Raw genomic sequence first — 25,539 nt, 5'->3', positions numbered from 1 at the left:
GTATCCAGCACCACAGGTTTTTGTTTTTTGTTTTTTGTTTTTTTTTTAATGTACATCTGCCTTAACTGCACGTGGCCTCCAGGAAGGGATAGAGTACAGGCTAGGAAGACTAGGACAGAGAGCATCCACCCATGAGATTGTCGGAAAGCCCTCATCCCTGCTGGGTGATGTCGGTTTTCAGAGTGGCTTCTAGAAAGGGAGCACTTACCCTCCAGTACATAAGCCCTCACCAGTGCTCTAAGGAAGCCCAAAAAAACTCAACTGGCTTCCAGGGTGAACTTTGATTGCATGGTGCCTCAGTTTGTCTCTGGACCTTGGGAGGAAGGCTAGATAAATGTTCCTTAAGCCGCACCCCCCCCCCCATCCCAGGAAGGAACTTGAAAAACATTGCAATATCAATAAAGTTGAATGATCAATAAATATTTACTAATTCGATAAATGTTGAGTCACATTTGAACAGAGATGGAACTAGGGACTAAGGCTGCAAACAATCAGTTATTGCCATAGGCAGAATTTAGTAGTTGGTCCTGAGGGCAATGAAGAGCCCTAGGGGTGTAAGCATAGACATGACCTCAAATTTTTATTTTAGAAAAAATATATAGTGCGGGTTTAACATTGTTACTTATGTAGGATCCTTGCCTCTTTTCAGTGGGACCCTCTGATTATTTGAGATTTTTAAGTGAATGGTGAACCTTGGTAGAAAGTGGTGCCCTTAGTGCCCTAAAGAGATAACGTGATCTAAACTGTTTAGTAGCCACTGTTACATTTGACTCTGGAGTTAAGTGACTTGAAGACAGAACTTTTGCGTTCTATAGTTTGTTCTTAGGTTGTTGTTATTTTTTTGTTTGGTTGGTTTTTTTGTTTGGTTTGGTTTGGTTTTTTCCCAGACAGGGTTTCTCTGTGTAGCCTTGGCTGTCCTGGACTCACTTTGTAGACCAGGCTGTCCTAGAACTCACAGCGATCCACCTGCCTCTGCCTCCGGGAGGGATGGAATTAAAGGCGAGTGCCGCGCCACCTGCTCTTCCAGAGGTCCTGAGTTCAATTGTCAGCAACCACATGGTGGCTTACAACCACCTGTAATGTGATGCCCTCTTCTGGCCTATAGGTGTACCTGTAGGCAGAGCACTGTATACATAATAATGAATAAATAAATCTTTAAAAAAAATAAAATAAAATAAAATAAAGGCGAGTGCCACCACACCCAGCGTTCTTAGGTTGTTTCCTTCCCCACCCCCCAGTGCTAGGATTACAGGCATCACCACACCCAGTTTATTCTTAGTTTTTAGTTAAATTATCTCCATTGTTTCTATAGCTTTCCCCTTTCCTTTTAAAAATGTAATGTAAGAGCCCTTTGACTGCAGTACAAAAAAGAGATACATTAAGGAAGCACAAAACATACAATGAGGACAATATCACAGATACAATTTTTAAAAAGATACAATAAGAAACAGTACAGATACAATGAGATACAAGAAGATAGAATAAAACACAGGGAGGCTCCTCATGGTGACAGGCCTTTAATCCCAACCTCGTATATAGCCAGTCTCAAGATAACCAGGGCTACATAGTGAGATCTTGTCAAAAAATTAAGTAAAGAAAGGGAGGAAGAGGAAGAGGAAGAAAAAGGAGAGTTAGAAACCATCACCACATTCCATTTAGAGAGTAAAACAATAGATCAGGACTCTTTCTGAAACATTATGTGAAGGTGCTCAATGAAACATTTTAAATACATGCAAATTAGAGAAGAAATTATAAAACTTTCTATTCAAAGATGACATGAACTTTATAAAGAAGATCTTAAGGATACTAGGACACCATTAAAACTAATAGGTGTGCTCAGAAGATTATATAGGATACAAGATTAATACTCAAAAATCAATTGTAGCCAGGCGGTGATGGCACACGCTTTTAATCCCAGCACTTGAAAGGCAGAGGCAGGTAGGTCTCTGTGAGTTCAAAGCCAGCCTGGTCCAGGAGAGCCAAGGCTACACAGAAACCCTGTCTCGAATTTTTGTTTGTTTGTTTGTTTGTTTTTTGAGACAGGGTTTCTCTGTTGTAGCCTTTTTTAGTTTTTTGAGACAAGGTTTCTCTATATAGCCTTGGCTGTCCTAGACTCGCTTTGTAGACCAGGCTGGCCTTGAGCTCACAGTGATCCACCTGCCTCTGCCTTCCGAGTGCTAGGATTAAAGGCGTGTGCCACCACGCCCGGCCAAAAAAATTTTTAATCATTTTTTGTACACATTTGCAATGATCCATACGAAAATAAATTTTAGAAAACAATTTCATTTATATTCACAGCAAAATGAAGAACTTAGGGGAATGGCTTTAAAGACAAGGAAAAATATTTCTGAAAACAAATTTTAGATACTGGGAATTGAACCCAAGATCATGCATAGAGTTTTCCAGGCAAGCACTCTATCATGAGCTAAACCCCCCAGCCCCGCCACCCCAAGTTCTGAATCCAAATAAATCAAAAACTCTTCATGTGCGTGAACTAAAAAACATGGCATTGTTAAGGTGACAGACTCTCCAAACTAGACTATAGATTCAGCACAGTCCTTTCAGCAACTCAGCTAACCTGTTGCTAGAAAGTGTAATTCAGTCCCACCATTCCTGTGGAAGTTGAGGGACCCAAAGAGCCACAAATGCCAAGACTCACACTCCAGGTTTCAAACTTGACCTCAAAACCACAGGAGCCTGAGTAGCACAGATACAGGACAGCCCTGTTACTAACGGCCTAGAGCTAAGATCCAAACCAGATCCCTGCCTGCTGTCAACTGATTTTCAACAAGGGTGGTAAGACCAGTCAGTGGGCAAAGAGTCACCTTCCAAGCAGGTGGGAATCAACCTAGGGCATAACAGTTCACATCCACTAGGACAGCTGTAACTCGAAGGCCACTGGGCATGGTGGCAGACACTTTTAAGCCCAGTACTGAGGTGGCAGAAATAGGTGGGTCTCTATGAGTTTGAGGCTAGCCTGGTCTACATGAGTTCCGAGACCTCCAGGGCTATTGAGAGAGTCCCTGTCTCAAAAACAAACAAATGAAAACAATAGCAACAAAAACATCAAAGGGCTTAAATAATAGTGTTCGGAAAGCTTGGGGAAACTCAGAAGCTTCACACACTGTTGGTAGGGATGACATCCCAGCCATGGGAAAGGCAGTTTGACGGTCCTCACATAGTTAAGCACAGTTATGCTATGATCTAGAAATGTCACTTCTGGGTAGAACCCCAAGGGAAATGAAAACACAGTCCACATAGCAGTGTGCACAGTGACATTCACAGGGTTCAACACTATAGCCAAACAGTGGAAATAACCCTGTCAACTGATGAACAGATAATATACGCTATATCCATACAGTAGGGTATTTATTTTCCCATAAAAGGGGTAAGTACTGATAACATGGTACATGAATGGATCTTTCAAGAATTATGTTATGTGAAAGGGGAATGTCTCAAAAGAGCGCTCATGGTATGACTCCACTTATATGCCTGAGTCTAAACACAGACAGCTCATTGTTAGAGGGGCGGAGGCAGGGTTCGCTTCTGAGGTGGCTAGGACAGAACCCGCTATGATACATAAAGCAAGCACGACCCCGCTCTCCAGCCACAGTGCGGTCAGTATATTTTAAGTTGTAGCCATCTGGGTAGGTTGGCACTGTTCCCTTAGGTGGCTTTAATTTACTGGAGATTCATGTTCAGCAGCTCCTTGCCAACCACACGCTTTCTTTGATGAGGTTCTCTCTTACCTCTTGTTAGGTTTTGGGTTTTGGTTGGTTGGTTGGTTGGTTTTGTTTGGTTTTTTTTTTGAGACAAGGTTTCACTGTGGAGCCTTGACTGGCCTAATCAGATAGACAGGCCTTGAAATCGTGAAATTCTTGGCCTCTCTAGCTCAAGTGCTGAGATTGTAATCACGTGCCACCATGTTGGCTTTCCCTTGGGTTTTGTTTTTGTTTTTGGGTTTTTTTTTGCTTTGCGTAATCTTTTTTTTTTTTTTTTTTTTTTGTTTATTAATTTATTCAGAGTACGTCTCAATTTTTATCCTCTTCAGGTTTTTAAGTTGAGTTTTCCTGTTAGCTTTGAGGATCATCATAGATGCTTGGTACAAACCCTCTAGCAGGTGTGTGCTGTGCACATACTTACTCTGTCCAAGACATGGCATTTCCCTTTTTTTAGTAGTCAAAAGCAGAGATTTTTGGTTTTTGTTTTTCTTTATGGATTATGTTTTGGCTTGGGTTTTATATTTAAGGAGTCTGACACGTTTATTGGCATTCTCTAGACGACCTTTCCTGGTTCTCGGAGTTCTATGTTGTTTGGTTGCTGCTGTTCGATTGTTGAGGCTGGCCTGGAACTCGAAAACCTCCTGCATCTACCTCCTGTCTGCTGGGATTATAGGTGTGGGCCTATGTTTCCTGTTAGTTTTAAGTCTAGGGCTGGGGGAGGGCGCGGCTCAACAGATGAAGGCTCTTGCTGTGAGGCCTGCCAACTGGAGTTTGTTCCTTAGGACTCATGTGGAAGGAGAGAACCAACTCCTGCAGGCTGTCTGCCTTATGATTTCTACATGTGTGCTCTGGCGCACACACACACACACGAGACATAAATGAGAAAACTTAAATATAATTTTTAAAATTATTTTGTGTGTGGGATAAGAAGAGATTTTAGCCTTTTCATTCCTTTCATCATCATCTGTAGCAAAGTCTCTCCCTCCCCTGCCCCTGTACCCCTTTCCCGCCACTGAATTCCTTCCTCAGAGGCAAAGGAAGGAGTTAGTCGGTAGCTTGCTGCTCAGGGTGTGGGCCTCTGCCTGTGCGCCACTGATCTGTGTGCTTTTCATTTTGCCAAGACTACCCTGCCTTAGTCAGGGTAGCTTTAAGCGGTGAGCACACGAAAAATGAATTCTCCGACTCCATAATGTTCTTTCTTTGCCTGCCCTAGTTCCCTTCTCTTGCCACCTACATCCTATAGCAAGCTTCTGAAATTCTGCCCCAACACGTTGCAGTTCTAACTGGAATTGCATTAAATCTATAGTGTAAGGAGAACTGGCTTTTGAAGCTTTATTTATTTATCATTATGTATACAGTGCTCTACCTGCATGTACACATGCAGGCCAGAAGAGGGCATCAGATCACATTATAGATGGTTGTGAGCCACCATGGAATTGAACTCAGAACCTCCAGAAGAGCAGTCAGTGCCCTTAACCTCTGAGCTGTCTCTCCAGCCTGAGAACTGACTTTTAGCAGTATCAAAGATTCCAGTGATACTACATACTCTCTGTTGCTTAAAAAAAAAGGGGGGGCGGGCATGGTGGTGCACGCCTTTAATCCCAGCATTTGGGAGGCAGAGATAGGCGGATCGCTGTGAGTTCGAGGCCAGCCTGGTCTACAAAGCGAGTCCAGGACAGCCAAGGCTACACAGAGAGACCTTGTCTCGAAACCTACCCCCTCCCCCCCCAAAAAAAGTGGTTGCTTGCCTACCATACTGGACTTCAGGGGCCCTTTAGCTAGGCTTATTATTAAGACATTCACTTCCTGAGAAGGTTACCGTACATGCTGTCCTATTCTCAAGTCATCATCAGCATCCTAGCTCGACCTTCATCCTTAGTCACCCTGGTCTGGCAAGTATGACTTGATAAAAGAAAAGGCAACATTTTAAAAACTTCTTTGCATTCTTTTAAAGATGAAAGCCATCCAGTCCTGTGGAGAAGTGTCTGTTTTTGTGGACTTGTGCTGCTCTTTCGTGCCTGTGCTTTCTTACCATCTCCTAAAGAATTGCCCTGTGACGCAGCAGGGCGTTCCCTGGGGTCTGATGACAGCCTGCTGGCCACTGTTCCTGGCAGCCAGCCCTGGAGCTCCATCAGGGACCCTTAGCTCTGGCATCTCTCTCTCCTAGGTAATTCCTTTCTTACTGGGACCAGTAGTCATGTGCTTGCTGTTGTTTTTATGAGCCTTGAAACTTCACGTAGTCTCTGTGAATACTAAATATTGATTCTAAATGAAGAGAGTCATACACGCCTGTACATTTTGACAGGAACCACTTCAGTCTTACCACATGTTCATTGCTGTGACCCACTGTTCCACCCTCCTCAGTCTCACCAGCTGATGAGCTCCGATGCATGGAGACCTCTGGAATCTCATCTCTCTCACTGATGGCCTGATCCTCTGGTTGAGTGGTGTAAGATGTCCTCAATTTACTTCACTCATGACTTCTGGCTCCCTCATGTACCAGTGCCTGTGGATTGTGTTCGTATTGTGTTTTATTTTTCCAAGTTTATTTCCTTTTCCCAATAATTCTTACGCCCCCATCCCCCTCCCCCCAAATCCTAGATCTTGTGAGCACTGTAACCTGGAATTATCAGCCAAATAAATCTTTTCTCTCCTAAGGTGACTTTGGTCAGAGTGTTTGCTACAACAACCAAAATGCACCTAGGACAATGGGAAAACAACTAAAGAAGCAAACCACAGACTGGTGGTCAGAGGCAGGGGGCAGAATATAAACTCAATGTGCAAAATACGTGAGCATAGACATCATGAAGATGGTACGTGTTCAGCCTAGTGTACATGAGATGAAAGTCATATCATTAGTCTTGGTGGAAACGGAAAGTTAGGAAGACTGACCGCGTCAGTGTTCCTCAGGATACAATGCGGCACTGATGTGTTGTTGATGAGACTATAAAGTGTAACAGGCTTTGGAACACGGATTGGCAACTTCTTAAAAAGTTAAAAATATACTTCCATATGACTCAACAATTACACTCAAAGGTAATTATATAATAGAAAGAAAAGCATGTTCCTACCCCCCTCCCCAAAAAAAATTGCATCAAAATGATAGCTTTATTCATTTAGTACTCATAATAGTTAAATAATGGGAATGGCTGGAGTTCCTCAGTAAATAATGAATAAACAAGTTATGTGGTTGTTGTCCCCAGCCACTCCTCAGCAATGAAATACAACTATGGATTCCTGTAAAATGTGGATAAATCTCAAAATATAGAGTATGATCCTGCTTATATGAAACTGTAAGAAACACAAAACTGATCTATAGTTGCAGAAGGCAGACAGTGGTGATCCTGGGTCTTAGGTTGAGGATTGACTTGGAAAGAACCCTCAAGAAGCCCCCTTAGAAGCTGGGCAGTGGTGGCACACGCCTTTAATCCCAGCACTCGGGAGGCAGAGGCAGGCGGATCACTGTGAGTTCGAGACCAGCCTAGTCTACAAAGCAAGTCCAGGATAGTCAAGGCTATACAGAGAAACCCTGTCTTGGGGGGAGGGGGCCGGGTGGGGGGAAGAAGGCCCCTTAGAATGTACTGAGCTAGCCTGGTGATGCCTGCAGGGAATGAATCTGACAATAATGTTTATCTTAAAAATGGGTATGGAATGTTGTATACAAATTATATAAAATAAAAATTGTAGGTAAATTTGTTTGATTTCTTTTTTGTTGTTGTTGTTTTATTTGGTTTGGCTTGGTTTTTTTATTTTGTTTTTTCAGGACAGAGTTTCTCTGTATAACAGCCCTGTCTGTCCTGGACTCACTCTGTCGACCAGTCTGGTCTTGAACTCGCAGAGCTCCGCCTGCCTCTGCCTCCCTCCCCAGTGCTGGGATTAAAGGCATGCGCCACCATGTCTGGGAAAATTGGGTTTTTAAAATTGCCTTACGGATGTTTGGTTTGTCTACTTGTTTGCAGTTTTACTCTGCAAGACTCACGTGTGTCACTAAAACATTAGGAATATGTCAGGGAGAATCTTCAGCTGTGTGAAGAAACGGCTGCGCAAGCAAAGCTAACTAGGTTCCCCCCCCCCCCTTGGGGAGCGGGTGCAGCTCATGATGTAATCAGGGTTACCTTCAAACTCAAAACTCCTGCCTCAGCCTCCTGAGTGCTGAGTTACAGATGTGTGCCTCCAAGTCTGGCCGAACACACATCCAGCAACGTGTGTATAAGTAGGCACATGTATAAAATAAATATGTATGAATGAGAATATATATAAAATGGCCATCTATTACTATTGCTACTGTTTGTATGGCTTGGTCTTGGATTCTGTTTCTTTATACTGCCATTGCCAGGGGCCAGCCAAAAAATTACTCAAGGATAGATAATTAATTAATTAATTAATTAATAGTAGTAAGACTACCACTAGTCGGGGCTGGAGAGATGGCTCAGAGGTTAAGAGCACTGGCTGCTCTTCCAGAAGTCCTGAGTTCAGTTCCCAGCAACTACATGGTGGCTCACAACCATCTATAATGATATTGGGTACCCTCTTCTGGAGGTCAGGCACACATGTAGGCAGAGCATTGTAAATAATAAAATAAATCTTTGAAAAAAAAAAAAGACTACCACTAGTCAGGCACATAAGACAAGTAGACAAGTTGCATAGTTAGATCATAAACCTACCCTGACTAACAAAATACACATGTCTACTCATATCTTTTACTAAGAACTTAACAACAGTGTCTCAATGGAAGCTGTGTAAGGTGATGTGTACTCTATGCCATCCTTCCTATACAAAAGAGAAGATTCTTCTAGAATACTGTCCATAAGGTACACAGGAAGCTGGGAACAGTGCTTGCCCCAGTGAAGGGTACACAGGCAGGTATGAGGCAAGATACAGACACTTGAGGTGCCTCAGCCATCTCCACTTCACCCAGAGTTGCTTTGGAAACTGACCATTTCCTCCAGGGATGGCTCTGATGGGCTAAGTACAATCTCCTTCCTCTTGATAGTGACTTCTTCAGGGATGGCTATGTGACCCAGCTCTGTGCAGTAAAATGAGAAAAGAGGCATGCCCGACACCCCTGGGATGTGCTCTCACGCCGTGACAGAGTCCAGGGATGTCATGTTCTCTTGTCTCCTGTGGAGTCCAACAAAGGAGGCACGAAGCTCACCTGCTTTTATTTTTAGAAAGGAGCCTGCCTCAGACTGCAGCCATACACTAGAGAGCAGAGGAAAGAACAGTGGCCTCTGTGCAATACTGTCAGCCTCCCCATCAACAGAACCATCTCCCCTACCTTCAGTAACTGAGTGAACACTCTTCCTGTCACTCAAGGCAGAGAGAGGCCTCAGGGTCTACCATTTGGAGCAAAAAACAACATTAAAGCAGAAGATTTTTTATGTACTCTGTTTTGTTCTGTTTGTTTGTGTGTGTGTATGTGTGAGCGTGTGTGTTTTGTTGTTTTTTGCATGCATGTGTGTGTGTTTGCGTGTGTGCACGTGCGTGTGTGTGCATTCTTGCGTGCTCACCACAGCCCCATGTATGGAGGTCAGAGGACAAGGTCCAGGAGTGAGTTCTCTCCTCTCACCTTGCTGAAGCAAGGTCTCTGTATTTTTCAGTGTATTCCAGCTTAGCTGGCCCTTGCACATCAGGCTTATTTTCCTGTTTCCACGTCTTCTCTTCTCAGAAGTTCTGGGATCATAGATGTGCCTACCGCATCCAGCTTTGTATGTGTGTCACAGGAATTGAGCTCAGGTTATCAGAGGCTGCACTACAGATGCTTTTACCCAATGAAACATCCCCCAGCCATATTTTTCTTTTACAATCATGTGAATGTATGCAGTGGTTGAGTGGCTGGAGATGGGTGATGGATGGATGGATGGATGGATGGATAGATAGATAGATAGATAGATAGATAGATAGATAGATAGATGGGTAATGATAAATAGACAGATAGTAGAGATAGATCAATAGATTGATGATAGATGATAGATTAAAGATGATAGGTGGATGGATGGACAGATAGATAGATAATAGATGTTAAAAGTACGCAGTGTGCTTTCAGTACTAGAAATCAATGACTATTCAGGGAAAATAGCCTTTAATCTTTGCAAAAACAAATGCCAGAAAATGTGGTTTCCAAAGAGATTTGTTTCTCCTTCAGACGGACTCAGCCAGCCGCCCCTACTCCTGTTTGATTTATCCATACAGAGCGAACATAGATCGACCTACGCGAAGCTAGCTTTTATGTAGGTCAAAGCGATTAAATATCAGCAAATTCACAGTACAAAGAACTAAGCTGGGGCCACTGTGGGGAGTGGAGGAAGCCCTGAGTGAATGTGTATTGTTGACATGGCCCAGGGAGGATGGCAAAGCCCCTCCTCCTGGGGTCAGGGTCAGAAAAGATAGCAGATCCTTCCTCAAGGTCCAAATGTGGGTATTGATAGACCGTGCATGCAGACCATGTCCACCTTAGCTTTCTCCTCCAGATATTAACAGCCTGAAGACTGCCCCCTACAGACACTGTTCCTATCAGCTAAACCTGTGTCTTTCATCCAATGGTAGATAATACCCCTACCCTGTCACTTACCTGTATGTAATAACCCTGCCTTTTGTTTTGTTTTGTTTTTTTGTTTTGTTTTTTTGTTTTTCGAGACAGGGTTTCTCTGTGTAGCCTTGGCTGTCCTAGACTCGCTTTGTAAACCAGGCTGGCCTCGAACTCACAGCGATCCACCTGCCTCTGCCTCCCAAGTGCTGGCATTAAAGGCATGCACCACCATGCCCAGCTCAATAACCCTGCCTCTTTACACAGCGGATTTGAACAACCCTGTCTATTGTTTGTCTCTCTATAACAACCCTGCCTCCTTGTTCAGCTGCATGCAATAGCCACTGCTCTCTGTTCAACTCTGTATGATCAACACTCTGCAGCTGCAGGGTGCTGTGGCTTCTCCATCAGAGGGTCCCAGTGCACCTGAATCCAGCTGCATGAGTGTCTGTGTGTTGGTCTTTTCTTCATTCCCTCATTGCCCCAATCAGGCCAAGTCCCTGGAGCTATCTATGCAAGGATTCAGTAGTCAATATAACCACATTCTCCCTGCTGGTGTCTTGAATAGCCAGGCCACTGCTGAACTTTTCCCTTGGGCTTCCTCCGGGTACCATTTTATCACTTCTGCCCTAGTTGATAGAGGACTGGCAGACACAAGAGCCCAATGTGCTGATTGTTACACCTCATCATTTGTAGTGTTGTGTATGCATTCCATCATTCTCTCTAGCTGCTACTCTGTGCTTCCTTCTGATGACAAAAAACAAACAAAAACAACAAAAAAAAAAAACCTGCGTCTTCCTACCAGCGTATTCGTATGTCCCTACATGGACAAATTGGTACCTTTGTTTATAGCCTTCTCCTTCCCTAAATACGGCCCCAAGACCCTGCCTTCTCAGTCATCTTCTGTTAGACCAGCAGCTAAAGAAAGCAAAACGACTTGGCTCTGGTGCCCCCAATTTGATCACTTCTCCTTGGTAGGGAGGCCCGGCAGTGGCACACAGAAGGGGAGACCTGATAGGCTGTGGTCATATGGTAAGGAAGGAGGTCCCCTTCTGTCTGAGGTCGAGGGGAGGGGAATAGGGTGAAAGAGGGAGCGAGGGGGAACAGGAAGATAGAAGTGAGGGGATAACAAGCGGGATGTAATCTGAATAAATTATAATTTTAAAAAAGGAAAAAAAAAAGAAAGCAAAATAATTACATGTACCAGTTAGCTATTACTGCATAACAAATTGCCCCCCAAAAATGTAGTAGCTTAAAACGAACAGTGCAGGTAGGTCAGAAGCAGCTCACCCTGGTGGCTTAGCACAGAACGTCTTTGGAGGTAACAGTTATACGTTGTCTGGAACAGCAGTCCTTTAAAAGCAATGTGTCTGGGAAGGCAGAACTAGTTGCTGTGCCAAGGGTCCAGATTGTTGTTGTTGTTGTTGTTGTTGTTGTTGATTTGTTTGTTTTGTTTTTTGAGACAGGGTTTCTGTGTGTAGCCTGGACTCACTTTGTAGACCAGGCTGGCTGCACACTCCCAGAGATCCACCTGCCTCTGTGTCCCCTCGAGTGCTGGGATTACAAGTGTGGGCCACCACACCTGGCTGGCAGTTGACTTTCTTAAAACAAGTGATCCAAGAATAAGCAAAGACCAAGGCAGGAACCACAAGGTCTTTTCTGGACTAGCTTTAGAAATAACCTCCTGCCTTCCTATACTGGCCTGTTGTTTATTGTATAAACTCTAATACAGAAGGTGCCGAGAAGAAAGACTCACTGGACACCATCTTGGAAGTTGAATCCACAGACAGCTAGTTTCTCCATTTCACTGATGGGAAACATCAGGCCATGGATAAGAAAGTGGTCGAGAGTGGCAGGAAGTGATGCACTTTGACTCTTGAGTCCTGGCCTAACACTGTGTTTCCTCCTCTGGTGTGGTACTATACTGTTGGTCCTGGCTTTGCATGGTTGTATTACTATTAAATGGATATTTGAGTTTTTTACTATCCACGTGTGGTGGTTGTTTTTAGGTATCAACCTGACACAACTTAGAATCGCCTGGGAGCTCGGTGAGAGATTATCCACACTGATCTATGGGTATTGTCTGTGGGGAGCCGAGTTAACTAATACGGGAAGACCCATCCCACTGTGAGCGGCAGCACTCCCTAGGCAGCAGAGCCTGAGCAGTAGGTATAAAGGGGAGCTAAGCACAAGGGTGAAGCAAAAAGCAGAGTTGACAACTGAGGGCACAGACAGCACCAGTTTGCAAAGGACACTCACAGTGGGAAGATGTGGCTTTCTTCGTCAGTAGGAAGCAAGGCTGCTGGGGGCTAACAGGGCGTGCATGTGTATGGTCAATTATGTTATGCACATTCAATGTTATAGTTTCAGCAAAGGGAAAATTGTACAAATAAGTAAAGGTACTAGAAGAGTGACTGACTGAATCAAATGGGCCCACAAAGAAGGGGTTGGGGAAACTGAGGCTCAGCTCACTAGTCCTTTTTAGAGTTAGCCCCACACTAAATTTCCAAGTCTCCCCTCTCCTCTCTCTTTCCTCCTCCCTCCTCTTCTGGTTTCTCTCTCTTTCCTCTTCTCTTCTCCTCCTCTGGTTTTCTTTCCTCATTCTTCCCAATCAGAAAGGGACTGACTTTAAGTTTGTAAGTGAAGTCTGCCTCTGTTTACAACATCGAGGTTTATATTGATCCTGGGTTTAAATTTGGTTATTAATTTACAATCTCTGAGAATCTTTAGTCTAAACTAAAAAAGCACATAAAAAATATGGGTTTGTTTTCTTCCAAAACAGTGAATATTTTTTATAGAATTACAGTGATACCAAAAATAGCACTTTTTAATATTACTTTTATATTGTTGAAAATCCTTCAAGAATATTGCTTTTACTTTTTAAAATTTTTGGTCTGGACAGAAGATTGATTCATAAATACGATAGGCTAGGGGTGTGTGTGTGTGTGTGTGTGTGTGTGTGTGTGTATGTGTGTGTGTGTGCGCGCGCGCGCGCACAGGATTAGGCATAATGGAAGCCTTCAGAAGTGCAGGGCCCACTATTGGAGGGGATCATGTTTAGAAATATGTTTGATCCAGTTCCAGTCAGGATAAGCCAATCCTTCGACTCGTAGTCACTGTTCTACTGCTGTGAAGAGACACTATGACCAAGGCAACTTGGATAAAAGGAAGCATTTAGTTGGGGCAGTCTTTCAGTGTCAGAGGATTCGTCCATTATCAGCATGGCAGCATGCATGGCAGGTGTGGTGCTGGAGAAGGAGCTAAGAGCTACATCCTAATCCACAAGCTGAGAGAAAGAAAAAGAAAACTACTAGGGCTGTGGGCTTTTGAAAACTTCAAAGCCCACCCCGGCCCCTGCCCCCTGACATACTCCCTCCACCAAGGCCACGCCCCCTAGTCCTTCTAATGTTATTAAAGAGTCTTCCTAGTGACAAAACATTCAAATATATCACCCTGTATATGCCTGCACACCAGAAGAGGGCATCAGATCCCATTATAGATGGTTGTGAGCCACGATGTGGTTGCTGGGAATTGAACTCAGAACTTCTGGAAGAGCTGTCAGTGCTCTTAACTGCTGGGCCATCTCTCCAGCCCCTGGCTCCCACATCTTCAAAGTAATGGGCATTACACTAGGTGAATTATACTAAGTAATGAGAATTACACTGCTCATTTTAAATGGAATTTTTCTGTCAGTCAGCGAGGGCACTCAGCCTTGGCCCAGGGCGGGGCCCTAACTGGATGTGATAACCTGGCCGGTGTGCCCTTGGCCTTCCGAAGGCATCCCACCACCTGCCTGGAGCCTAAAATGGAGAAAGGGTGAGATCAGAGACACACGTTCCACCAGAAATGGTGGTCTTCAGGGTTCTTTAGGGCTACCCATACAAGCAACAGGCTGCATGTGTTCCCAAGGGGTCTGTTGCTTGCAGCCATTGCATGCCAGGTCCCCCTGAGAAAAAGAAGCTGATTATCTTCCCTGGCTGCAGAGGAACACTGCTTTTTAATAGTCAATTGATTATCTGGTTATACAAGGGAATTTTCACAACACTGAAACAAATTCCCTTGCATTACAGTCAGCAATCTCCCATAAGTACCTCACAACCACCAACTTTACAAATCCTGTAGTTCCGCCTTCTCCGGGATGTTGTGGAAATGGACATTCTTTATATAGTCTTTCAGACTGAGGGCATAAGTGGCACTTTTAAATAATCTTTCAATATCTAACTAACTCGAGAGACGGCCAGCAAGATGGCTCAGAGGATAAAGACATTTGTGCAGCTAAGGCCAATTATTAAATATGAAAAATAAGATGTCAGGCAGCAGATATGATGTGGAGAAGTTCATTGCAGGAGTGAGGGAGAGCAGGAAAGGGGAAGGGTGCCCCAAAGGGGAGAGAGAGGCAGAGAGGCAGAGTCAGAACAAGAGAGGAAGAGAGACGAGGTAGGTCTGACCTTTTTTTTAAATAATTAAACAGTTTTTATTTTTTACACATACATTTATGTTATTACATGTATATACAATAAACTGCCTATAGCAAGAAGAACCATGACACAATCAGGAATTATATAAATGTCACATTCTTAGTGTTTTGGCTGTTTGCATTTGACAGCCTTGAAGAAAGCATCTTTCCTATCTTGGTGCATCTAAAATTCTGAATGTAAATCAATCTCCACCACATCTTGTCATTATCAACTTAAAACATCTATCTAGACCTAGAAACATCTTAACCCCTAAACACTAAACAACTAAACTTCATTGTAGAACTAAGCTACCTGGTCTTCAATCCCATCAGAGACTTGAGGAGGAATAAACTTGATTACCTGAGTATGCTGGGAGTGCAGGTTAGTAACTTTCCAAATGAGAAGATGACAGAGACAATTTTCTACCTGAATAGTCACCCAAAACTCTCTAGAATGTTGGAGCATCTTCTTCAGCCTTCTGGCCCAATATATCTGACAGACATATTTGTGAAGCAGGAACTGTTGAGGACTTGCTTACCCTGTCTTGGCAGAGTTTGGCCATCGACTCTGCCTGCATCCAAGCTTGCCCTTTTTAAGGGAGAATTCTGTCTGTGGTAGAAATAAGGACATTTTCCCCAGTGGCTGATTTGTCACATTTGAAGCCATCTCCATAAGGAGGTTCTTTAATGTTCATCATCCTCTTTGAGGTAGGCTGGGTGTTGAGAGGATTTAACCTGTCTCATTGTCAGTGGATCTTTCAAATAATAAAAACATTTTAAATGCCATATTCTGCATGTCTCTGAGGTTTTTGAAGACCTTATCTAACTATCCTACCTTATCTTTCTATAGGGGATTGCCCTTTTTATATCCTGGGCAGTTGGCCCACCTAGTGGCAGTCAGGTAATGACATCATAGGTCACTAGGCAGACTGGGGGCAGCTGCTAACACCATCGATCTGAGTTTAATCCCTAGGACCCACAGGGAGGCTGGTGAGAATAGATCTGATCTCCACATGCATGCCATAGCACACACGTTCATAGGTGTCACACACAGATACAAACAAAGTAATTTTAAGAGAAAAGAAGTTTCTAGGGAGGCGACTCAGCATTTAGGAACACTGAACTGCTCTTGCAGACCACTTGGGTTCCATTTCTAACACCCACAGGCTCATGACCACCTGTAACTCCAGTTCCAGGGGACCCAATGCCAGCTTCTACCTTCTGAGGGCACTGTACACACGGTACACATACATATATGCAAGTAAAACACCCCTACACATAAAATAAAAATAAAAAGTCTTTTGTAAGAAAAAGAAAACATTTAGGAATTCTTAATTATCAGCTGACAAGGTGGCTCAGGCTTTGTGGTTGGCAGCATTGGCAGCAGAGGATCATTGGGAGTTTAATTTTTTTTTAATTTATACATTTTTTTAGAGTCCCATTTTTAAGGTTTGAGATAGGGCTGGAGAGATGGCTGAGCCATTAAAGGATAAACTCAAAACCAAACAGACAAGGTTTAATGGGGCTTTGTTTGCTTGGTTGGTTTTTCTGAGACAAAATCTCATATAGCCAGAAGCCAACTTTGAATTCATGATTCTTCTGTTTCCTCTTCCCTAGTGCTAAGGTTATAGGCATGTATATTTTATGTGTGAGTGTGTGTGCGTGCGTGCCATATATGTATATATATGCCACAATGCCGAACTCGATTATAGTTTCTTTTTGTTTGTTTGTTTATTGTTCTTGTTCTTGTTGTTTTGAGACAGGATTTCTCTGTGTAGCCTTGGCTATCCTGGACTCACTTTGTAGACCAGACTGGCCTTGAACTCACACTGATCCACCTGCTTCTGCCTCCCTGAGTGCTGGGATTAAAGGCGTGCACCACGACACCCTACTTTTGATTATAGTTTTTAAAAAAAAAAAAAACAACTTTATATAAATGTTGTTTTTATTTCCTCAGACGAAGGGATGAGATGAGAGCCAGTCCCAAGCCTTTCTGGCACTTTATGAACTCTTGCTGACTGCTTTAACTCAGCTGTTCTGGCCTAAACGCCTCTCCAAGCTGACTGATTCAATCTGGCTTCTCTCAGCTTCTGACTGAATTTCTCTGCCTGGCCTCAAACTAGTTTTAGCAATCTGTTCTACTCTTCTGGCTCCTTCTGTCTTCACCTGTGTCTAGCTTGTTCTCTCTGCAGCCTGTTTCTGTAAAACTGCCCTGGTCATAAACTCTTGGTAAAAAACAAAACAAAAAAATTTCTCTCCCGTAGAGGAAGTTTTGGTGTCTTTAAAAACTCAGTTGTTGGCATAATGCCCTTGTGGACTGTGTACGGTTTACCCTTGTTCATTCAAGTGCTGATTTCTATCTAGTGTCAATCTAGACACTGCATTGTGATGTTTATTCTTTTGGGGGGCAGTGTGTTGAGACAGGGTTTCTCTGTGTAGCCTTGACTGTCCTGGACTTGCTTTGAAGACCAGGCTGACCTCGAACTCACAGCGATCCCCCTGCCTCTGCCTCCCGAGTGCTGGGATTAAAGGGGTGCACCACCATGTATCTCCTGTCTCAAGTTTGTGTAAACATGTCACCATTTGTTCTCTGTATTGCCAATAAAAGCCAACTAGCCAACGCTGAGCAAGACAGAGAATAGGGCGGGACATCCTGGTCAGTGAGAGGAGGAGAAAGAGCAGGAAGGACAAGAGGGATGCACACGGAGGGGACTGGGAAACACCAGGAGGAATGAGCTGGACCTAGGATACGAGTAAAAAGCAAGTATAATGTGGGGAATCTGAATGGGAGGGAGCTATGCTAGCTTGGAGGGTTAGGATGGAGTAATGATTAGACAACCTGTGCTCTAGGCTAATTAAATATATCCTGGTCTCTCTGTGTGGTTATTTGGGTATGTAGCTGGTTAAGGAGTAACAGCTGATTTATTAAAATAATAAGTCAATATTAAATATTAATAATCATTCAGCACTCAGTTACGTTATGTGAGCATGCTTTTGTTTTAATCGCAGGTGTGGGAGAGAAGAGGGCTCTGAGGAGGAAGGCTGCTGCTCTCCAACCCCACTGCTCCTGGTCGCTGTGGATGCTGTCTGATCAGAAATTGGAGATATCCTGAATCAAAGACTGGACTTGCCCCAAGGAACTCGACTACCCTAACCAGCAGGAAGCAGCTAAAGAGAACTGCATCCCGTCTCCCCACTAACCTTTCTCTCCTACCTGGTGTTGGGTGTTGGAAGGGATTGGAATAGAGACGGGAGGTATAGGTATAAAAACTATAATAAATAAAATAGATAAAAAAGTATGCCTACGCTCTTGTGTGTCTGTGTGAGGGTGTCAGTTGGAGTTACAGACACTTGTGAGCTGCCAGGTGGGTGCTGGGAATTGAACCTGTGTCCTCTGGAAGAGCAGTAAGTGCTCTTAACCACTGAGCCATCTCTCCAGCCCCCTGCGCTGCTCTTAAGTAGCCTCTCTTTCCCGTCCTGCTCTCGTGAGGGTTGAGTGTATCCTATCTTTGACTCATTCTATCAACTCCTTCTCTGATTCCTCACTTCGTCTGCCTCTAAATTGGACATCACTTTCGAACACTTCTATAAACTAACTTTACCTTCATTGTTTGGGATTAAAGGTGGGCACTAAGGGTGTGTCCGTAATTCCAGCCATATCATACTGTAATCCAGAGAGTGTCTGCATTCCAGTCGGATCACATAGACCTAGACCGTCTTTGGATGTGATCCCATGCCAGAGCAGCCATGTTGCTGGATTAAAAGTTCTCTACCGCTTTATTTGACAATTATTGATTTTTAAAATGTCTCCAGAAACTTTTCTTTTTCTTTTCTTTTCTTTTTTTTTTTTTTCTGTTGAGTATGTGTATATGTGGTGTGAGTGCATGCATGTATGCATGGGTGAAGATCTGAAGTTGACGCTGAGTTTCTTCCTCGAAGTTTCTCCACTTTATTTGTTGAAGAGGGTCTCTCACTGAATCCAGAGTTCACCAGGTCACCAGTTCCAGCTTGTCTAACTAGCCAGCTTGCCCTTGAAACTCCCCATTATCTGACTTTGAAGTACTAGGATTTCATTGGCTGCCATACCTGCCTACTTTAATAATTTATTTTCATTTTATGTACATTGGTGTTCTGACTGCATGCACGTCTGTGTGAGGGTGTCAGATATGCTGGAACAGGAGTTACAGACAGTTGTGAGCTGCCGTGTGTGTGCTGGGAATTGAACCCAGGTCCTCTGGAAGAACAGTCAGTGCTCTCCACCTCTGAGCCATCTCTCTAACCCATACCTGCCTACTTTTAAATGGGCTCTGGGGATTCGAACCGTGGTCTTCACACTTGTGCAGCACATGATTTATCCACTGAGCCATCTCCCCAGCCCCATTTTCTCCTTTGTAAATCCAAGAGAGTATTTAATTCTTTCCTGAGCAATAGAAATGTTTGTGCACACAGGGTAGAAGTCATCCCTCTGGCTTGTGGAGGGAAAAAAATCCATGACATGAGAACATGGAAATGTATTTCATCATTCTATGGTTATTAAATATTAAGCTGGTCCCCCTGCCCCCAGTTTCTTTTTTCCTCTCTCCTTCCTTTCTTCTTTCCTTTCACCCCTCCTATTATTACACATAACCTAGTAAACATCTCTATACAGGAGCTGTCTCCCACGGCTGCAGTAGGCTGAGGGGCTATGAAGCAGAACGTCCTCTGCTATCACGCCGTTAGCCCAGAATTAGTTAAAGAAACTGGGAATTCAGAAAGGTTACCTGGTTGGCAAGTGGTAACACTGGGCATCGCTGCATATGGCCCTAGGCCGTGCTCATCATCACCATCAGAAAGACACTGCAGGGAACATGTACTTCAGCATGGAAATCTGGAGCTGAACTCCATAGACACTGCATAGAGTTTATTCCCTGGGATGGGAACAGCACCAAAAAATACTAAGTAGTATCCTAAACCCAGTACCTAATTTTTGTTTTGTTTTTGTTTTATGTGTATGAGCATTTTGCCTGCCTGGATGTCTGTGCACCAAGTGTGTGCCTCATGCCCAAGTCCAGAGGAGGGTGGCTCCTTGGGGACTTGAGTTACAGACAGTTGCAAGCCACTGGTACTGGAATTTGAACCCAAGCCCTCTGGAGAGCAACCAGTACTCTTAACTGCTGAGCTATCTCTCCAGCCCCTACTTAATGGAATCTTAAAGACTACTTACTGTGTAGTTGGGTTTTTATTTTTTCTTCTTGCTGACTTTTGCTTTCTCCTGTGAAATCATTTTCCTAAATAAAATTGTTACTGCTGGAATTAAATTAGCAATTAAAAATAGATGAACTACTTATTATAGTCTCTAGGAACATTTTAGATGAACTAAAGTGTTATTAAGTTAGCAAGCTAAAAACTGCATCATTTTATTCATGTTCACAATTTTCTGAAGGTGTTATAAACAGTTTTGTGTAGTTTTAAAATATTAGAAAAGTGATGCATGATACTGCCTCTTGCACAAAAGAAAGTTTATAAAGACACATCATGATAAGACTGAAAATCATGATATGAAAAAATGTCATTATGTCCTTCCAATTATGATTTGATGAAATAAACCTGTGAAATCATTAATATTTCCATGTGAAATAATCATAAAACCATTGCTTGAAACCAGGGGTAAAGCAAGTCTTTTATTACAAGTTTAGGGCTGGGAATATAGCTTAGAGGTAGACGTAATAATGTGGACAAGACCCAGAGTTCAATTCCCAGCACCCCCCAAAACAAATAAACAAAAACACCTTAACTCATTTTGTAAGATCAAGTTCCATTGTGATAAGGATGTTATGCCTTAAAAGGAAGACTCTGTCCTCTTGTACATTCGCTGCCTCTTACACCTTAGCTACTTCTTTCTTTCTTTCTTTCAGACAGATTCTCACTTTGTAGCCCTGGCTGGTCTGGAACTCAGTGTATACCTGAATGGTCTTGAACTCAGAGAGGTATGCCTGCCTCTGCCTCCTGAGTGCTGGGCTTAAAGATGTGCGCCATTGCACCTGCTTCAACTTCTTAAAATCTGTCTTGGAGGTGGAACATCCATTAAGCTGCTCTTCCAGAGCCCACACGGTGGCTCACAACTGTCAGCCATCTGTAACCTCGATTTCAGGGGTTCTAACACCCTCTTCATTCCTTCCACAGTCACCAGGCACACATGTGATACATAGACATATGTGTCCACAGAACACCCATACGCAGAAAATAAGACCTATTTTAAAAATGGCCACTTTGCAAATATTTAGTGTGTTGTGTAGGCATAACGTTGTTGTGTAATTCCAATGCCGATTTCTGTACCCCCAATATCTGGTTGCAGTCCTTGTTCTGAGAATCTCCCGTCTCAATGTTGTGAAAACACTTCTCCCCAGTTGTGGCCTAAAATGCCAATAAAGCCCCTATAGCCAGTCACGGAGCAGGGGAGAGAATATAAGGCTGGACTTCCTGCCAGCCAGGGGAGGAGGAGCTAGAGGAGGAAGTAGGCGATTGAGCCATGGGCAGAGGTACAGGAGAGAGTCAGCTGAGCACGAAAGCCACAAAATGCAAGTATCTCTGGGATGTACGCTGGGAGGAAACCAGATTACCTTCGAAGTTTAAGAATAGACTAATAACTGCTCAGTTATTGTGTTTTGAAGCTTCTTGAACAAATATAATAGAGTCTCAATTATGTTAATGTTAGCTGGAGTAAGAAAGAAACTGAAAAACATACTTTTATAAAAATAACTTTACAGTGTTGTGCCTCATGAATTGGTTTGAAGTTTTGTCCTTCTGCAATTCTAAACGTGTTGTCCTTTGCCTGCCTGCTCACACCCTAAGGATACACAAGTAATACGTAATCCTTTCCCTATCTTCTTATAGAGATGCAGTTTCCTTGTAATGAACTATTCGTTGTCCCTTTAACGTCTTGAATATTTCTGCCACTGTGCTATTAATAGTCTGACTTTCTAATGTCCTTCCTATGTGAGGGTGAAAGATGTCCTAAAAGAAATAATTATTAATCCCAGCACTTGGGAGGTAGAGGCAGGCGGATTTCTGTGAGTTCAAGGCCAGCCTGGTCTATAGAGTGAGTTCCAGGACAGCCAGAGCTGTTACACAGAGAAACTCTGTCTCAAAAAACAAAAAACAAAAACAAAAAAAGAAGAAAAGAAAGAAAGAGAAAAAGAAAAAAATTAAACAGTTTGGCTGACAGATCTTAAATGGATTTTTCTTAATGATTCCAGAATCTGACAATAATTTCACCCCATAAAGTAGACCATGTATTTCAATGCAATGGGTTGAGCAGAAGGGTTTCACATTCATTCATTCATTCATTTTGGGGTTTTTGGGGGGGGAGGGGTGTTTTGAGTTTTGGTTTTTGGAAACAAGGTTTCTCTGTGTAGCCCTGGCTATCCTGGGCTTGCTTTGAAGAGCGGGCTGGCCTAGAACTCTTAGAGATCTGCCTGCCTCTCCTCTGCTGAGTGCTGGGATTAACATTTCTTAAAAACAGATCTCGTGTCTAGTGGTCCTGCATCTCCCTGTGTGGCATGTTCCAGCTGAGACTGGAGGTTAATTTCTGACCCTCCTGCCTTCACCCTCTGAGTGTTGAAGTTACAGGTGTTTGCCAACAGACATGGTTTTATGTGGTGCTGGGGAAATAGCGAGGGCTTGAGGCACGCTACTCAAAGCACCCTTCCAACTGAGTTTACAGCCCCAAACCTGGCCTGGTTGCTTTAACGTTACTTTGCTTTTAACCAGGAACAGGGAAACAAAGTAATAGAAAACCCAGCACCACCAAGGGATTGCATCATAGCAGCTTAACTTCCGCTCCTTATCAAGAGGAGGGTGGAAGCGAAGCGGGGGAAATAGCATAGTCGACTAGAATTGGTCTGCTTGGAAAACTGGCTATTCGTGATATCTCTCAGAGAGCAGTCTAGTTTCCCTTTTGTGGCCTAGAACTTTAATAAGATTTTTAGTTCAGTTGGGTGGGGTCCCGGAGCCTAGGCTAAAACAAAGACCACGTGAAACTCACTCGTATTTAACAAGTTGAATAACAGGCTGCGTAGGAGAGGAGGGCGGGAAGCAAGTGTGGAGACAATGAATTCCTCTAAAAGAATCAATGTAAAGAACATTTCTATTGAAGGAAATATAATTTGTTACCCTCAGGGAGGCGGTGCCTAGTCACTTGAGGCAATGGCTGTTTCCTTTCAAGATCTCTGCGGGCTCACTTCAGATGGGATAGAACAAAAGTAAAATGAAGCCTTCAGCCAGATCTACACCTCAGAATAAATCTGTGTAAACCAGAGTCCTTATCTTTCAGGGGATCAGTAGAACAATAAGAAGAGACAGTTGTTTGTTTGTTTGTTTCCTTATTGTTGCTTATTGTAGACCTTGTAGCAGTTGTGTAGTGAGGAACAACTTCCCTCGAATTAAGTCAACAGCAGGAGAGATGGCTCAGTAGGACAAGATGCCTGCTGGCAAGCCTGAGGACCCGAGTTCTATCCCCAGGACACAATGGAGGAAGGAGAGAATGGATCCCCCCTTACACTGCCCCTGCACACAAAGTAAATCAATAATGTTTTTACACCAACACTGGGGCTGGAGAGATGGCTCAGAGGTAAAGAGCACTTGCTGCTCTTTGCAGAGGATGTGGGTTCAGGTCCTAGCAACCACGATGTGGCTCCCAACCATCTGTAACTCTAGTTCCAGGGGATCTGACACCCTCTTCTCACTACAGGCGTGAGGTCTGCATGAGGCACTCCAGACAGATGGGTAGGCAAGACACTCGTCCACATAAGATAAGCTGTGAAAGAGTCAATACTTTAATCTCGCTTGAAGAAGCGTCTCTAGTATCACAGTAGTTTCTATTTCGTGTTTAAGATCTAGGTCCTTGCTGGTAGTATTCACTAAGCTTTTGCATAATGTCTGAGTGCTGCCTGCCCCAGTGTGCGTCAACACTTCCTCAGCAGAAATGGGTGCCCAGCAATTACACTCAGTTTCCATAGTACCGGCAGGAGGCAGTTCACACAGATCCCACAGGTCAGGAGCTCAGCCCACAGATTGACACCAGCATGAGTAACGCTAGGGATGACCCAGGGTTCTTACTAACCAGTGTGGCTATCAGGGGCTCCAAAGAGTGCACTTTAGAATTGAGGACCTGCTCTGACTCACAGAAGCAGCACCATCTTACTGTAAATGGTCCAAATTAGAAACAGTCACATGCTTGTTTTGTGTTGTTTTGGTTTGTTTGTTTTCTAAGACAGGGTTTCTCTGTGTAGCCTTGGCTGTCTTGGAATCACTTTGTATATCAGGTTGGCCTCAAACTCACAAAAATCTACTGCTTCTGCCTCCCAGAGTGCTGGGATTATAGGCATGCACCCAGTGGTTTTGTTTTGTTGGTTGTTGTCTCCTGTAGCCCAGGCTGAAATTTCCCATTATTTAGAGGAAGCTGGCCTTGAACTCTTGATCTCCTGCCTCTGCTGAGATAACAGGTACCTGCACCTTGCCCAGCTTTAGAAACAGAACCATATTAAAGATGATTTAGGTGAAGTCAGAAGGTGGCAGCTCTGTCCCTAAGTGTGACACATGACCACTTCTCACTTGCCATGTCATCTACTGGGAAGTTTAATTGAGCTGACTACTAACCACATGACTGGACTCATGTCTGGCCCCCCAAGAGTGGAAATGGGTGATATAACGCCACTGCAAAATGTCGCCACAGGTGCATGTTTTGGGACATTTGATTGATCTCTGGCTGGTTTGGAAGGTTCTGGAACCTTTGGGGCTAGGGACTTAGCTGTAGATTTAGGCCACTGTGGGTGGGGCTTGGGCTTGACTCTGTTTCTGGTCTACTTCCTTGCTTCCTGCTCCCCTATACCCGCCCCCCCCCCAGACAGGGTTTCTCCTTGTAGCCTTGACCGTCCTGGACTCGCTTTGTAGACCAGGCTGGCCTGGAACTTACAGACTCACAGTGATCCACCTGCCTCTAGAGTGCTGGGATTAAAGGTGTGTGCCACCATGCCCGGCTTACTTCCTTGCTTTCTAATCTACTAAAATGTGAGGAGATACCACCTGAGGCTCCCCCATCTACTGACACATACGCTCCATTAGCCCTGATCTCCAGAAGTACCGCCAAAATAAAGCCTCTCTCCCTCAAGTTGCCAGGTGTTTTGTCATGCGACAAGAAAAGCAGCGAGTTCCTGGGAGCTGACAGCTCCAACCCTCTAGCCATGCTCTCTGTCTTCCTGGTGTGACTAGCTCCTTTCTTGTGCCTGTCTCAGGGTCTAGTCTGAGTCGCTGCATTGGTACGAGTTCAGAAAGGTAGAAAGGGACTTATGAGGAATGACCAAGGACACACCTATCACTCCTGAGTTCACAAGACTTTTTGGAGGAACCAGAGACCAAGACCAAGTCTATGTAGATGGATTTTGTTATAGCATAACAATCAAGTGTACTGTGGTGTAGGAAGAACATGATGGCAAACAATGAAGACCCCCTGAACAGGCCATTGGCAACTGGCACACACATACCTGCTTTTACTTTAAAAAGCCAATACTTGGCTGGGTAGAGGTAGCCCACACCTTTAATCCCAGCACTCGGGAAGCAGAGGCAGCGGATCTCTGTGAGTTCAAGGCCAGCCTGGTCTATAGAGTGAGTCCAGGACAGCCAGGGCTACACAGAGAAACCGTGTCTCTGGGGAGAAAAAAAAAAAAGACATCTAACATCAACCCCTGGTTTCCACATGCACACGAGCTGACTAACCCTACCTAGCTGACTAATCCTTACTAGCTGACTAACCATAACTAGTTGGCTAACCCTACCTAGCTGACTAACCATAACTAGTT

At 43.9% G+C, this 25,539-nt stretch overlaps 1 non-coding gene across 1 annotated transcript; it reads right to left on the bottom strand.

Moving 5' to 3' along the window:
* Positions 1–14,096: 14,096 nt before the first annotated feature.
* Positions 14,097–14,231, bottom strand: LOC127211113 (small nucleolar RNA SNORA70). Its single transcript, XR_007833390.1, has one exon. It is a non-coding gene; the product is annotated as a small nucleolar RNA SNORA70 (small nucleolar RNA).
* Positions 14,232–25,539: the final 11,308 nt, after the last annotated feature.

The sequence above is a fragment of the Acomys russatus genome, chromosome 28, assembly GCF_903995435.1.
Source record: "Acomys russatus chromosome 28, mAcoRus1.1, whole genome shotgun sequence".
NCBI classification, from domain to species: domain Eukaryota; kingdom Metazoa; phylum Chordata; class Mammalia; order Rodentia; family Muridae; genus Acomys; species Acomys russatus.
The sequence above is the reverse complement of the archived record's forward strand: the minus strand, read 5'-3'. Positions and strand labels throughout refer to the sequence as shown.